Source organism: Nomascus leucogenys, chromosome 3 (genome assembly GCF_006542625.1).
Source record: "Nomascus leucogenys isolate Asia chromosome 3, Asia_NLE_v1, whole genome shotgun sequence".
NCBI lineage: Eukaryota > Metazoa > Chordata > Mammalia > Primates > Hylobatidae > Nomascus > Nomascus leucogenys.
In genome coordinates this window covers 32,429,110-32,442,158 of record NC_044383.1, presented here as the reverse complement: position 1 = coordinate 32,442,158, position 13,049 = coordinate 32,429,110, and positions in this window count along the sequence as shown.

The following is a 13,049-nucleotide window of genomic DNA, read 5'->3' as shown; positions in this document are numbered from 1 at the left end:
ATTTAAGGAAGGCATCTGCTCTCAGCGCTGTGTGTGATCCCTTAGGTTTTGTGCCTTGGGCATCTCACTTGCCTCACCCTAGTCCCAGCTCTACTGTGTGGTCTGGGAGTTAGAATCAAGTCCAATGAATTGCTGAGAAGGGACAGAGAGGCTGATTTCAGCTCATCCTTGAGAATGGCTTTCTGAAGGATCAAAGTGGAGACAACGGAATGAGCTTCCCCCAACACATGGAGTATGCAAGCAGGGCTTAGTGCCTGCTAAGAAGGAAAATAATCACGGTCTTATTGTCATCACCAACATTGTTATCATTTGACCATCACTTTGTGTCAAGTAAAAGCTTTCATCACATTGTTTCATTTAAGGTATATAAATGCGTTTTAGCTGAAGATGGGATATCAGAGTCTCTGACTTTGGGGTCCTTTCCAGCCTCAAGAGTCCACTGTTGCATAAGACAAAGAGCACTTCTGTTGATTTTTGTTGGTTCGATGCATTGTCATTATTTGTGGACTTATAGTCTTATACTAATGGATAAGCTCTTTGAGGGCAGGGACTGTGTTTAATCACATTTTTAAAAATGATTCCCTCTCCTGTTCTATGCTGACCACAGGCCTGGGGCACATAGAAGCTATTCAATAAATGTGTATCAAACAAACACATGAGTAAACCAATGTCTAAAAGCTGTCTGCCTACCTGGCCATCTGCTTTCCGGGCTGTGACCGACAGAGCCACTAGGGTGGTCACTGGGGGAGCAAGAACCACCTCTGCAGTCATTATCCCCCTTATTCTACCGCTGAGCTGAGTTCAAGTGGGCATGTCTAGAGCCTCCCCTGACATCACATGCCTAGCCCTTTGAGAGTTTGTGGATAAGACAAGGGCCAGCCCAGGTTCTGCCTTTGCAGAAGGATCTCAAGACTCATACTGGACAAACCTCTTAAGAAACCATTCAGATGGTGAGGGGAGCCTCTGCAGATCATAGCAGAGAAGGGCCTATAGCCAGAGAAGCCTGGCTGGCAAAGCTGAGACTAGAGCTAGTCCTTGAAGCATGAGAAGAATTGCGTGGTTGGAGGGAAGAAATAGACCATTCTAGCCGGGTGTGGTGGCTCACATCTGTAATCCCAGCACTTTGGGAGGCCAAGGTTTACTTAAGGCCAGGAGTTTGAGACTGGTCTCGCCAACATGGTGAAAATACATGTTGGCTCTACTAAAAATAAAAAAATTATCTGGGTGTGGTGGCACATGCCTGTAATCCCAGCTACTTGGGAGGCTGAGGCAAGAGAATCACTTGAACCAGGGAGACAGATGTTGCAGTGAGCCGAGATCGCACCACTGCACTCCAGCCTAGGCAACAGAGTGAGACTCCATCTCAAAAAAAAAAAAAAAAAGAAGAAGAAAAGAAATAGACCATCCTAGGTTGGATGGGGAGCAAGAGCAATGGGACAGAGGCAGGAATGGCCACAATCGTTTTGGGGAGCAGGCAGGCTAGCCTGGCTAGAGTACCAGAAGAAGACAAGTGGGAAATGGCATTTGTGGAATGCCTTGAATCTCCAGGCCCAGAGCCAGAGAACAGAAAATGGGGTTCAGAAATCAGAATCCACATCCTAGAACCTAGAAACCAAAGCCTAGAACTCAGAAAGCAAGGGCAAAGTTCAGGACCCAGTCTTGTCTAGGGCAATCCAATTAGCTGCTGTAACAGGATGCCTTGGGGACTCCAAACTCAAGGGGCATGATCTTATTGGGAAACAAAGTGGACTCTCCTAATTGGCTTAGTCCAGGAAACCAAAGGCCTGACCCAAGCACAGGAGCAACTTGGGTCTGCCTGAGGCTTGCCCCCCAGGACTGGCATGAGCAGCTGTCTTGGGTCCTCCCAAATCACAGCCTGAAGCCTGGCATTATCTGCAGCCCAGCAGGCACCCTGAGCTGGAGCAGGTGTTGCCTACCAATACACACCTTCACACCCCTCAATCCTCCCTTTTATTCTCTAATACAGATGGGATCTGAGATTTTAGGCTAGACTCAGCTGGGGCAGGCCTCTGGAGGGTGGAGCCATGGTGCCTGCAGCAGTGCCAAACGAGCCACCGTGTAGGCGTTACTGCGCCGGCCTGTCGCGGGGCGCAAGCCTGCCAAGGAGCCAGAGCGCTGTGCCGCGTGGAGGGTGTCAGGGGTGGTATTGTCGGCGCACAAATGCTCAACTTTATGTACTTTTAACTAGAGGTGTAACAGATGGCCCCGTTTCTGTCCAAGCCAGGGAGACTGGTGCCCATTCCGGCTGCAGCCAATCAATCCCGCCACTCTGGGGGGAGCTACAAGCTGGGCTGGGAGGCCTGGAGCCAGCAATTGCGCAAGGCTGTCTGCTCAGGCTGGCCCAGTGCAGCCTCTGCCAGCCGCTCAGCCATCGGCCTGGGGAAGTAGGAGGGCAGGCAAGTGGCAGCCATGCCTGGAGCCTGGTCAGAGGCCTGCCTGGGAGGGAGAGCCTGAAACCACTCATCAGACCCCACATGACCAATGAGGACATCAAGGTGCCAACTCACTCCACTGTGTCCTCATTCTCCTGTGGTCCTTGCTCAGGACCTAACTCCCAGATCTCTAGCTTCAAGAAGCTTTGGATCTATAGCCCTGTAGTGTCCTGTGTTATGGACAGCAGACATTGCTCAGGACTGGGGGTGGGTAGTGGTGCCATTGGGAAATAGTCACAGGACTGTGAAAGGCTTCAAGAAATGCCCAAGACAGCCAAAGAAGAAGAGAAAACAGCAGGAGCCAGGGATCCCAGAGCTGAGAGAAACTGTGGATTAATCTATTATTACATACGTACAGTCAACAAACACTTAGTGAAAGCCTACTGTGAGCTAAGACCTTTATTAAGCACTGAGGACACAATGATGAATAAGACACAATTCCTGTCCTTGAGACCTTTTTGGGGGAAGACAGACAAGTACATGGGTAATTGCAGCAATGAACTGGGGCCCATAAAATCTCCAAAAAGACCGTGGAAGCACAGAAGAAGAGCATTTAACTGCCTGAGAGATCCAAGGAAGATTCCAGTAGGGGGCTGGTTCTGAGCTGGGTTTTAAAAGACAGGTAGGAGTTTTCATGGGAGGTGAGGGTGAAGGGTATCGGAAAGGGAAGGGATGGCATGAGCAAAGACATGGTAAGAAAACATGGTGAAGGGAAGTGTCTGAAAAGATGTGAGTGGAACGGGGTCTGGGATTTGGGAGCAGGAGGGGAGGGGATGAGGCTGGGCAGGGGAGGGGGCAGGCCTAACCCTGTTTCAGCAGGCTGACAACCTGACCCAGCAGGTGTCTTCCCCCAGTTGGCCCTTCTGTCACCTTCTGCCCCTTATCCTGGTGCCACAGGGAAGGCAAGGCCTAGCAGGGTGTAGGCAAGTGGTCCAGAGTGCTCCAGTCCTGGCCTGCCTTCTGTCCTGCGTTGAGGGACAGGGCTGTCAACGAACTCTCCCCTAACCATCTACCCAATGGACTTCTGAGTCTCCTAAAAACAGCCTTTCCATAGGCTCCCCGCAAAGGCTTTGGAACCTCATTCATTCATTCATTCTTTTATTTACCAAGCATTGGGCATCAGCTGTGTTCAACGCCCAGGCAGGATACTGAGGTAGACAGACTGTTGTGCTGGACTTCAAGAAGCTCAAGTCCAGACATGAGAGGAAGACAAGGGTCTGGGCAGGGGTCCTTCTGTTTGCAAGAAACAGAGGTTCACTTGAGTAATCACAAGAAAGAGGAAGGCCTTTTGTATTGAAGCACACGGGCTTGTCACTGGAACTGGGTCCAGAAAGCACGCAGGGACCAAAGAAGCTCTGGGGACCAACTTCTCTCTCCTGGTCAGGTGGAAGGGAACCCCACAGGGTCTCTTTCTTCTTTCTCTCTTTCTTCATTATTAGTAATGAAATAAATAATTATTATTATAATAAGTGGAGGAAGAATAATTAACAAATTCTGAGCCAGATCTATTGATTTCCACGCTTATCTCCGTTAATCCTCTTTAGAACACTGTGCAGTTAGTTAATATCGTTACCCCCATTTTACATATGAGAATGCTGAGGCTCAAGGAGGTTAGGTAAGCTGCTCCAGGTTCAAGCCAGGAAGTGGCAGAGTAAGGATTCTCACTCAGGTCAGCCTCCCAAGCTCCAGCTCATAACTGCTTCTGACCCCCGTGCAGCACCGAGAGCTTCCTGGGTTTTCTCATAATTTCTCATAACCGTGACTTGCATTTGACCAGCCGGCCTCTCTGAGTCTCTCTCTACATCACCTCTGCTAACTGCTCTAGTCTCTCAGTATTTCATAGTTCAAATTCCCAGGAGAGGAAATCGGATTGGCCCAGCTCATCTTTTAACGCCAGGACACATTGTAAACAGCTGCCCAGCCAAAGAGCTGGCTGGGAATGGAGCCGTGTGCAGTCACCAATCAACATCTCTGAGAGAGCAAAGCACAGAAATAATACAGTAAGGAGGAAATGCGAATGGTTACAGGAAGAAATGTGAGGTGCAAAAAGAGGATGAGAGGAGGCTTCATGGAGGATAGTTTGTGGCTTGGGTCTCGAAATAAGAATAGGATTTGAGGGGGAGAGTTGGAGCCAAGGAGTTCCTGAAGGAGGAAACAGCATGAACACAGGCACAGGAGTAGGATTGCATGAGTCATGTTCAAGGGCCAACGAGGAGTTCTGTATAAACTAGGAGAGAGAGGTAGAACAGAGCTGGAAAGGTGGGACTAGAATGCCAGCACAGGGAGTCTGAACTGAATTCAGTGGGGGTCATGGAAGGTCTCTGAGCTGGAGAGGGATGTGATCAGGCACGTGCTTTAGTTCGGATAACCATATGCCCAAGATAGTTCCAGTTTATGCCTCCTGTTCCTCTGACATTGTTTTTTTGTTTTAAATTATTATTATTTTACAGATCCTCCTTTCACTCATAAAAGCCTCCTGGTTTGAATACTAAAGTATACGGTCACCCTAGCTTTAGGGGCTATGGGCTGTTGCTATGGTAGGAATAGCATGACTGGGACAAGATTGGAGGCAGGAGGGTCATGGATGAGGGTATTGCCATAGTTCAGGTAAGGAAGGGCAGAACCAGAACGGGCAGAGAGGACAGAACACAAAGGGGTGTGGGCAAGAGCCGAGGCTAGTGGAAAGTTGGCCAGACCTGGTGGGTGAATGGACTTGGGAAATAAGGAAGGAGAAGGGTGAAGTCCAATGACTCCTAGGTGTTAAACTTGATTGTTCTTTGTGTGTTTGTTTGTTTAAATACAGACAGGGTCTCACTATGTTGCCCAGGCTGATCTCAAACTCCTGGGCTCAAGCAATCCTTCTGCCTCAGCCTCCCAAAGTGTTGGGATGACAGGCATGAGCCACCATGGCTGGCCAGGCTTGATTGTTTGAAAGAAGGTGGAAGTCTGGAGGCAGGGCTTGTTGGGGTTAGGGGATAGAGATCGTGATTATGTTTACGATGAGTCTGAGGTGCTCCAGGGATGTTCACTCACACACACCCAACAGGAAGTTGGACATTCCAGAGTGGAAGTCAGAAGCTGTCAGTTAGAGATTCTTCCAAGCAGATAGCTCGTTGAAACCAGGGAAGTGATGAGCTTGCTAGAGAGAGGGAATGGTAGTTCAAGACTGGAAACAGAATCCTGGGAGATCCCTATATTTAGGAAGTTGGAGGAAGGAAAGCAGTCAGAGGAGACTAAAAAGGAGTGGTTGGGAAGTTGAGAGGAAATCAAGGGGAGTGAGTGGCTTGGAGATCATGGAAGTTTTGGGTTTTTTGTGTTTGTGTTTTTGTTTTTGAGACACAGTTTTGCTCTGTTGCCCAGGCTGGAGTGCAGTGGTGCGATCTTGGCTCACTGCAACCTCCGCCTCTCAGGTTCAAGCAATTCTTCTCCCTCAGCCTCCCGAGTAGCTGGGATTACAGGTGCACACCACCATATCTGGCTAATTTTTGTATTATTAGTAGAGATGGGGTTTCACCATGTTGGCCAGGCTGGTCTCAAACTCCTGATTTCAAGTGATCCGCCCACCTCAATCTCTCAAATAGAAGTTTTTTTAGGAGGGAATTAGTATCAAATTGTGCAGCTCAATCAGTGAGGAAGACAGAGTAAAAGGCCAGTGGGTGGTTATTTGGAGGTCGCGGACGACTGTAAGAGACTACAGTGTGGTGGGGATATTGAATGAAGAGTTGAATGGCAAAGAACTAGAGGTGATTACGGTGATTACTCATTCTAAAAGTCCAGGAGAGGCCGGGTGTGGTGGCTCATGCCTGTAGTCCCAGCACTTTGGGAGGCCAAGGCGGAAGGATCACTTGAGCTCAGGAGTTGGAGACCAGCCTGGGCAACATGGTGAAACCCCATCTCTACCAAAAATACAAAAAATTAGCCAGGCATGGTGGCGTGTGCCTGTATTCCCAGCTACTTGGGAGGCTGAGGCACAAGAATCACTTGAGCCTGGGAGGTGGAGGCTGCAGTGAGCCAAGATGGCACCACTACACTCCAGCCTGGGCGACAGAGTAAGACCCTGTCTGAAAAAGTTAAAACTGAAATTAAAAAATAAATAAATAAAAGCAAAAAGTCCAGGAGAAAGGAGGGAGGGAGAACCAAGAGTGACAAGGTATAGGAGAAGATGCTTGATGGAGAAAGTTCCGGAAAGGCACCCGAGATGTTGAGTCTTTGGTAAGAAGAAGGAACTCTTCCTCCTCAGAGACAGCGGGGAAGAAAGGATAAGCGATGATCCAGGGAGATTCTGAGGTGGACTGGCAGGTTTGAGGACAAGTAGAGCGGGGCACATTGTTTGAAGAATGGGCTCCATATTTTTGGTCAAGTTAGAGGGACGGTCCTCTAAGAGAGGAGAGCAGGGAGTTGAAAGCTCACGGAGGAAGCCTGTAGTGGTTGTGGAATTGTAACAGGGAGTCACTTACAGATGCAGAGAAAGTGTTTTCCACATGGTGATAAGGAATTAGTTGAGGCAGCATGAATGAGCCAGTTTTTTCACCTGCTCTAGAGTGCCCAGGAATGGGAGCCAGAAAAGTAAATGGCGGTGTTGCTTAGGGCTGGAGCGGGGTGGGCAGGATGGAAGCAAGCACAGGGTTGAAGTGGCTGATACAGAACCAGGGTAAGAAGGGAGAAAGTAAAGCCAGAATGGGGGTGAGGGACTGGGAGAAAGCAGAGGGTTTCAGGGACTAGAGAGCAAGTCAACAGGAATGAATGAGGTGAGAAGATAGGGGACTGGGCTCAAAGAAGAGAAGTTCAGATCCTGAAATTCTGGAGTTTCCAAGGAGTGAAGGGGGTGAGGGTCATGCCAATTAGTGGCTGGACAGGAAGTGAAAGATCCCATCCAGAATGGCTCAAGACCTTCAGGTCTTCAGTAACCCCATGCTGGGGGGCAAAGGAGGCTGGCTGGGGTGGCCGGGAGTGAAGCCACTCTCAGCATCCTCAGTGACATTCGGGTTTGATTTCTTTCTTATTCATACAAGTGGTACATGTCCCTTTATTAAATACAAAGATCATTCAAATGATTAAAATAATGGCCCATAATCCCACTCCTCAGAAATTACCAATGGTAATATGTTGTTGAATACTCTCCCAGATCTTGATATAGGTATCCTTTCTAATCAAGGAACTGGCAGATTTGGTGTTGTGTGAGGGCCCTTTGTCTGTCTTTCTTTCTTTTTCTTTCTTTCTTTCATTTATTTATTTATTTATTTTGAGACAGTGTCACTCTATCGCCCAGGCTGGAGTGCAGTGGCACAATCTCAGCTCACTGCAACCTCTGCCTCCTGGGTTCAAGTGGTTCTCGTGCCTCAGCCTCTTGAGTAGCTGGGATTACAGGTGCCTGCCACTGTGCCCGGCTAATTTTTGTATTTTTAGTAGAGACGGAGTTTCACCATGTTGGCCAGGCTGGTCCCAAATTCGTGACCTCAAGTGATCTGCCCACCTTGGCCTCCCAAAGTGCTGGGGTCACAGGCATAAGCCACCGTGCCTGGGAGGGGCCTTTTTCTTGGAGATGGAGGCTTCTAGCTGTGTCCTCACATGGAGGAAGGGCTATACACGCTTTTTTAAAAACCAAAATGTGGATTACATTATATAGACATAATGGTTTTAAAAATAAACCATTTTGGAATTTTGGTAATTTTGGAAATTTTGGAATAATTTTAGATACACAGAAAACTTGCAGAGCTAGTACAGGGTTTCTATACACCCCTTATACAATTTCCCCTAATGTTAACATCTTACATTACCAAGGTATATTTATCAGAGTTAAGAAATCAGCATTGGTATGTTATTATTGACTGAACTTCAGATTTTATTTGGCTTTCAGTAGTTTTCTCACTAATGTCCTTTTCTTATTCCAGGATCCAATCCAGGCTACCACATTGAGTTTAGTATACATACTGTTTTGCAACCTGCTTGTTTTACTCAACGTTACATTGTGAATGTCTTTCAATGATGCTAAACATTCTTCCACACCATCATTTTAATGGCTACATGGTATTCTGTTGATGGTTGTACCGTTGCCAATCCCTACTGTGGGATGTTTAGGTTGTTTCCAATTTTTCACTCTTATAAACAAGGCAGGAATGAGCCCCTTGAAGTTAAATTGTCTGGACTATTTCTGTTTATTTCCTTACAATACATTCTTAGACATTGCTGGGGCTAAGGGGGTATACTTGTGGAGGCTGGGGATACTTCTTACCCAACTTCCCTCCTGAAAGGTTGTATTAATTTACCCTCATATTGGCATCAATCATGCTTTTTGTTTGTTTTGTTTATGACAAGGAGGGATACGGGTGCAGACCAACCCTTAAGAGTGGCTGTCTCTCAATGCCAGGCTTCTCAATACCACATGCTATCTCTCTATCCTCAACTCTTCTCTAGGCCACAGAGTCTGTGTTGGCTGGGACTGCAGTTAGCAGCTGGGGTAGGGGTTGGGTGTGGCCAGGCTATGGCCCCTGGGCTCTGGGGACATCTCCTGAGCTGGGAGCTGGGGAGGGGGCCTGGGCGGCTGCCTGGGCTTTGGTCTTTTTCCTGGAGCTGAGCTGGCAGGAGGGAAGGGTTGGGTTGGGAGAGGCTGTAAGGAGAGGGGGAGCTCTCCTCTCCCCTCATGAAAGCTGAGAGGCAGGAGGGCAGCTCCCTGAGCCAGCCGGGGGACAGCAGACGGATTGGGAGAAACGTAACCTCCCCGAGATGCATGCTCCAGTTCAAGCAGGAGGCATTAAGGATGAAATATCTCCCGAGCAACAATTCATCTCTAACTGGGAGGAGAGGGACTCGCTGACATTTAGCTGTGATCAGGGGCTGCACATGCCTGTCTCCAGAAGCCTAACAGGAGCGTGACCGTCTGCGTGTACAAGAAACTGTGTGTGCGCATGTGTGTGTAACAGAGTGTGAGGAACTGTGTGTGGCTGTAATGAAGCAATGAGTATACGGGTGATGTGGTGTGTAAGGAACCACACGTGTGATGGGATATGAAGGCTTATGTGTGACTTTCGTGAGGCTGTGTATGCATGTGACAGTACGTGTGTGAGGATCTTCGTGTGATTGTGAGCATCCTCAAGTGTGTGTGAAAGCCATGTCTGTAATAGGGTGTTGGAGCCTGTGTGTGATGTCGAGCAGTGTGGATGATTGTGCGAGTGTATGATAGGGTGTTCTGCAATACTCTGTATGAAAGCAAGATTGACCCTGAAATTGGGCTTGAGGCCTTATGAGATTGGGCATGCAGGATAGTAGATGTGAAACTGACCCCCAGACTAAGCTAGCCACTGCCACCTCAAGACAACGCCAGCCCAGGAGATGGCTTTGAGAGAGTTAAAAAGAGGCACCCCTTCTGTCACAAAGACACAGACACCGGTCATGCTCTCCTGGAGCCCTCTTGTGTGGTGCAGCCTGCGTAACTCTAAGTGAAAACCCCCTGCTCTTAGAGTCCAGTGGAATTTTCTCCACCACGACCCTTATTATGATTTGACTGTCTTTAACAATTTTGTGTAAATATTCATTTAATATATATATATCTCCTGCTAGGTTGTAAGCTCCATGGAGGCTGGGACCACTGGTCTAGGTCTGTCTCATTCATCGTCGTCACACCGGCTCCTAGCCCAGTGCCTGGGGCAGAGTGGTTGCTCCATGAATATTTGTTGGATGACTGAGTGGATAAGACAGGGCACACACGTACAAGTGTGAGTGCACAGGCATATAGAAGTGTGGACCCGAGCCAGGGCAACCGTGTGTATTTGCTGGGTGTGTATGCCTGTGTCATTGTCATTCCCAGAAGACCTCCCCCTCCGGTTACCCCCTTTTTTTTTTTTTTTTTTTTTTTGAGACAGAGTCTCACTCTGTTGCCCAGGCTGGGATGCAGTGGCGCAATCATGGCTCACTGTCCCCTGGGTTCAAGTGATCCTCCCTCCTCCCACCTCAGCCCCAGAATAGCTGGGAACACAGGCGCATGCCACCATGCCAGGCTAATTTTTTCTTTCTTTCTTTTTTTTTTTTTTTTTTGCTGGTGTCTTGCTCTGTAGCCCAGGCTGGAGTACAGTGGAGCTAGCTCAGCTCACTGCAACCTCCGCCACCTGGGTTCAAGTGATTCTCCAGTCCCAGCCTCCCGAGTAGCTGAGATTACAGGCACACGCCACCATGCCCGGCTAATTTGTGTATTTTTAGTAGAGACAGGGTTTCCTTCCTGAGTAGCTGAGATTACAGGCACACGCTACCATGACCAGCTAATTTGTGTATTTTTAGTAGAGACAGGGTTTCGCCATGTTGGCCAGGCTGGTCTTGAACTCCTGACCTCAGGTGATCCACCTGCCTCAGCCTCTCAAAGTGCTGGGATTACAGGTGTGAGCCGCCATACCTGGCCTTCTTTTTTCTTTTTCGTAGAGACGGGGTCTCACTACGTTGCCCACACCGGTCTCTAACTCCTGGACACAAGTGATCCTCCCACCTTGGGCTCCCAAAGTGCTGGGATTACAGACATGAATCACTGTGCCCAGCTCTTCTCCTATTTGCTAACCCCTCAGCCCCAGATAGGCTACAGACAGACATGGCCTGGAGACAGGAGGACATTTGAGAAGGGGACCAGCTCCCTCTTTGCACTGTGTTTGGGCGAGAGTGGCAGGAGCGGTGAGATTGGGCTTACTGGCTGGAGAAACAGCAAGGGGTCAAATCCTTCCCCACTCCACCCTAGATGTTCTCCTGACTCATTGCCCAGGCCTGTTTGAGGTCCTGAGAAGAGTTCTGGGAATTGGGCCTGTCTTCATCTGCTCCTGCTGCTTTAACAAAATATCTTAAACTGGGTAACTTAGAAACAAGGGAATTTTTGTTTTGTTTTGTTTTTGTTTTTTTGTTTGTTTGTTCATTTTTTTTTTTTTTTGAGACACGGTCTTGTTCTGTCACCCAGGCTAGAGTGCAGTGGTGCAATCTCAGCTCACCTGCAACCTCTGCCTCCCAGGCTCAAGCCATCCTCCCACCTCAGCCTCCCAAGTAGCTGGGACTACAGGTGTATGCCAGCATGCCTGGCTCATTTTTGTTGTTGTTGTTTTTTTAAGAGACGGGGTTTCTCTGAGATACAGGCTGCCCAGGCTGATCTCAAACTCCTGGGCTTAAGCGATCTGTACAACCTCTGACTTCTAAAGTGCTGGGATTATAGGCACAAGTCACCGGGTCCAGCCTGGAAATTTATTTCTTACAGTTCTGGAGTCAGGGAAGTCTAAGATCAAGGCGCCAATGGATTCAGTGTCTGGTAAGGTCTTGCTTCAAAGGTGATGTCTTCTTTTTTGTTTTTGTTTTTGTTTTGAGATGGAGTCTCACTCTGTAACCCAGGCTGGAGTGCAGTAGCAAGATCTCGGCTCACTGCAACCTCCACCTTCCAGGTTCAAGCGATTCACGTGCCTCAGCCTCCCGAGCAGCTGAGACTACAGGCACGCACCACCACACCCAGCTGATTTTTGTATTTTTAGTAGAGACAGGGTTTCACCATTTTGGCCAGGCTGGTCTCGAACTCCTGACCTCAAGTGATCTGCCCACCTCTGCCTCCCACAGTGCTGGGATTACAGGCATGAGCCACCACGCCCAGCCTGATGTCTTCTTGCTGCATCCTCACGTGGCGGGGAGGGGCTAGGGAGCTCCCTTCAGCCTCTTTTCTAAGGACAGTAATCCCACTCAGGAAGGCAGAGCCCTCGAGTCTTAATCACCTCCCAAAGGCCACACCTCTTATTACCGCCACAGTGGAGATTAGGGTTTCACATGAATTTCGGAGGGACACACTTGGATAGTAGCTGGGCCACAGGCACCTGCGATTAGACAGGCCTTGGCAGCATTTCTCAGGAGAGACCCCTGTGCATGTTCTTCAGGCCTCTGTCTCAGGGCCAGCCCTTTTTTTTGCTCCACACTGGGGTTCATGCCACCAATCCAGCTTGTGTCTTTTTTTTTTTTTTTTTTGAGACGGGGTCTGACTCTGTCGCCCAGGCTGGAGTGCAGTGGCACGATCTCAGCTCACTGCAGCCTCTGCCTCTCGGGTTCAAGCAATTCTCCAGCCTTACCCTCCCGAGTAGCTGGCCTGCACCACCATGCTAGGCTAATTTTTGCTTTTTTTTTTTTTTTTGAGACTGAGTCTCACTCTATTGCCCAGGCTGGAGTGCAATGGCAAGATCTCAGCTCACTGCAACCTCTGCCTCCCGGGTTCAAGCGATTCTCCTGCCTCAGCCTCCTGAGCAGCTGGGATTACAGGCGTGCACCACCTCCCCCCACCCCAGCTAATTTTTGTATTTTTAGTAGAGACGGGGTTTCACTATGTTGGCCAGGCTGGTCTTGAACTCCTGGCCTCAAGTGATCCACCCGCCTCGGCCCCCCAAAGTGTTGGGATTATAGGCATGAGCCACCACGCCTGGCCCCTGCTTGTATATTTATGTGACTTACTCTGGTAGACATAGGAGTTTTTGCCACTAATGCCACACCAGCCCTACCCCTAGGCATGGCCTAGTCCCTAAGAAGGAGTGCCCCATGGACCTGCATTTTGAGACAGGTATGCACGGGGGGACATAGAGATGAAAAGGGTCGGTTTAGGGT